This window comes from Tamandua tetradactyla, chromosome 5 (genome assembly GCF_023851605.1).
Source record: "Tamandua tetradactyla isolate mTamTet1 chromosome 5, mTamTet1.pri, whole genome shotgun sequence".
NCBI classification, from domain to species: Eukaryota; Metazoa; Chordata; class Mammalia; order Pilosa; family Myrmecophagidae; genus Tamandua; species Tamandua tetradactyla.
This window is the reverse complement of record NC_135331.1, coordinates 113,646,668-113,650,292: the sequence shown is the minus strand read 5'-3', so window position 1 is coordinate 113,650,292 and position 3,625 is coordinate 113,646,668. Positions and strand designations below refer to the sequence as shown.

The 3,625-nt window shown below is 33.0% G+C and overlaps 1 non-coding gene across 1 annotated transcript; it reads left to right on the top strand.

The window, feature by feature from the left end:
* The first annotated feature begins 468 nt into the window (after positions 1-468).
* LOC143685451 (U4atac minor spliceosomal RNA) lies at positions 469-593 on the top strand. The gene has a single exon (XR_013176675.1). It is a non-coding gene; the product is annotated as a U4atac minor spliceosomal RNA (small nuclear RNA).
* Positions 594-3,625: the final 3,032 nt, after the last annotated feature.

The following is a 3,625-nucleotide window of genomic DNA, read 5'->3' as shown; positions in this document are numbered from 1 at the left end:
AGAGGCTAGGTATAAACTCTTAACCCAGACTGTCTGCATTTTAAATTCTGGCTTCACTAATTATATTTGTACAATGTTGTGCAAAATAGTTAACCTCATGTCTCAGTTTTCTCATCTGTGTAACAAGGTTAATAATAGTCTCTAACTCAGAGGGTCAGGAGGAAAACTGAGTTTTAAATTTTAAAGCATTTGAATGCTACCTAGAACATAGTAAGATATTCAATATATATGAGCTGATTTTTCCCTTATTTTTCAAATAAAGAATTAGTATAGAATAATCCTTAAGACATGTTTTTTTAGTAATCTTGGCATGAATTGATTAAGGTTTAGCGCTGGCAACAACGAAAATATCACTTTAACATTTCAGAAGAATAATGGAATCCAAAGCTTAGGTAAAGGAAATAGAAGAGTAAATGATGATGCTAACTGAGTAAGATAAGAGTGATGCCCTTAAAAACAAAGGAGAGAACTACCCTTTCCTTGGGGTTGCATTACTGTCCAATGAATGCTGAGTGAGGGCACTACTGCTAATGCCTACACAACCCGCCCATATCAACTGAGCTCTGCTTTATCTTGGTGCACTTTTTGCAAAAATAAAAACTTGTTTTCCACTAACAAAAAAAAAACTCCACAAAAACCAAAGAAGTTGGGAAAGAACCTTTTTCAGAAAGAAATAGCAAAATCTACTTTGGAAATGGAGTTATTCAATAATCATTTGGAACAATGAAATATGTCATATTTACAATTAAAATGATACTATTATCACCAATAACAAAGTTTCTCACTGGCTTGAATGCAGAAGTTTATAGTTAAAAAAAAAAAAGACATCTTGAAGAAGTACAAACTATGTGTCATCACTTTCAAATACAAGTTTATAAGACGGCAACTACTAGCCAATATTTTAAGGGTTGTGTTTTCTGTTTCAAAATGCCTAGGAGAAAGAGAATTTCTCCTAAATTGAACTTCTAATTTTATTGCCATGTAGATTCATAAGTTCTGTATATTTGTGCTGATATTGTTATTGGCAACGTATAATTACATTATGTAACTTTTGTTTTTGAGTAATTATCAGTTGGCAGTATTTTCATCTTCATTAATGGATAAGAATTGTTTTTAATATGAAAGCTTTGATTTGTGGAAACAAAAAGGTCAGTCTGAATAACTAAGCCAATATTTAGCCATACTAAACTAAATTAGAATTTTTTTAAATAATAAGGTTTCTTATAGTGGCATGTTTTCATATGCCTGCTGCTCATTTAAGGGCATTTGTTTCTTGGTGCCTGTGGTAGGGAGAATAATGGCCCTCCAAAGATGTTTATGTCCTATTCCCTAGAACCTGGGAATGTATTTCAGGGCAAAGGGGTAGGAAGTTATCAGATGGAATTAAAGTTGCTAACCAACTGATTTTGAGATGGGGAGATTATCATGGATTATACAGGTGAGCCCAGTATTCTCATTAGGGTCCTTATAACTGGAGAGGAGAAACCAGAGATATGGCAATATGGCTACTGCTGACTTTGAAGATCACTGGGGAACATGAACCAAGAAATGTGGGAAACCACTAGAAGGGAAAAAAGCAAAAAGACAAATTCTCTCCTAGAGCCTCCAGAGAGAACATGGCCCTGCCAATATCTTGATTTTAGCCCACTGGGACCCATGTCAGACTCTTGATGACAAATAAATAAATAAATAAATAAAAAGATAATAAATTGGTATTGTTTTAAACCGGTAAGTTTGTGGTCATTTGCTACCGAAGCAATGGAAAACGAATGCAATATTTAAAAGAGATATCACAATTTATGTACAGAATATAGGTTGAAAAGTAGTTTCGGACTCTCAGGAAAAATGTTTGAATTCAGGATTGATAAAATTCATATTATCTCTCACCAAAGGGATTAAAGTTAGATGATATAATCACTGCTCGCATTGACACCCCTAGTGTTTACATTCCAACTCCATTCTCAGATCACTAGTTCACGCTGTCTATAATGTTTACAGATTGGTACAACTATAATGGCAGTGAATATCAAGGATAAGAATTCAAAAGAAAAAAATTTATACTACTATTGTTTATTACATTATAATTACTTACAAAGCTTATCAAAAAACTGTCAGAAAATTCTACTTAACACAAATAGCCAGGGAATTTCTTTGATTCTATTTGGATCTATACCAAAACATTTTATAATCACTAGGCTACATTCCTAGCAATAACTCAAATTTACAACAGTGCTTTCAGCATATCAGTTAGACTCATCATTTCTTAGATTCCATATTCACAAAGAAATAGACCCCCAAGAAGTGAAGTGATGGTTAATTAAATTATGTCTGTAAACTATTCTATGCCTATAATAGCATCTTTCTTCCGAGTATCCAAAGGCACAGTCTATAATCATCAGTGAGCATTATTATCTCTATTTCACAAGGGAAAAAAAGGCAGAATGGTTATACTAGATTAGAAAAAGCCATGAATTACCTGGTGCTGGTAGCAGACTCTCAGGGCTGTGCTTGATGTACTTTTGTCTATCTGCTTACCAGCATTTTAATCCCTATTTTATGCCACTAGGGATTACCAATAGAATCAATAATGTCTCAAGTCCTGAAACGCATAGGGAATGTTTAAGAGAGCGTAACCTCTCTATGACATGTTGCGGAAAGACTTTCTTATCTTTGTAATATTTCCAGGCTTGTTGCTCTCAGAATTAAGCATATCATAAAGAGAAAGGAGCTTTTAATATTGGTTTCATTAGTCATACTAGCTTCTCTAAATCATGGGGCTCTCTCACAGTAGACAATGCATGGATTATATACAGTGACTGAACCACCTTATCAATACTTCTGGTAATTAATTTAAGGGGCTTTTGGCTATGGCTTAAGGCTGCTCCTGGGCCAAATGGCCAATTAAGTCAGTTGGGTCTTATCTCAGACAGGCATATGGTATAAACACTTAGCAGCAAGGAGATCAGTGGGTAATGCCACAAATATATATTATAATTTAAAGTGAATTTATTGCAGTATTTTTGGTAGGAGTAAGGGAGGCGATATAACTGTATGACAACATCAATTCTAACAACATAAGAGAATGTAATAAAATTTGCCAGACTTATAAAACTTGGCAAAAAAATTAATAAATAAAATGTATGAAGTGAGGCATATAGATTTTCTATTTATCCATTGTATTGCCAATCACATCAAAATGTTAGCACATAAGGGAATTATAAGTTAGTTTATGTTATAAGAATGTTTGATACATTCTAACATTAAATACTATATTTATACCATGCAAATTAAAAATCACAGGGAACTGATTGTAAAGTATTCCATAAAACTAATCAATGTAAAGTTATTGCCAAACTGAATCGCCAAAATTTCTATATCATAATTTAGTTATCTCTATTATGTTAATTTTTATGTACATCAGACTCATTGGGAATCATGTATTGAAATAAAAGTTTAACCCACCCCCTATTGGGTCAAATAATTAAATATAAATTTCCTGAATTATTGCTATATGGCACTATTTTTAGTGTAGTAGTGTCAATTGCTGTACAATATTTAGACTTCAAAAGTGGTGTTATGTTTTTGCTTACTGTTATAATTTCCTAGGCTGTTTAAGCAAATACCA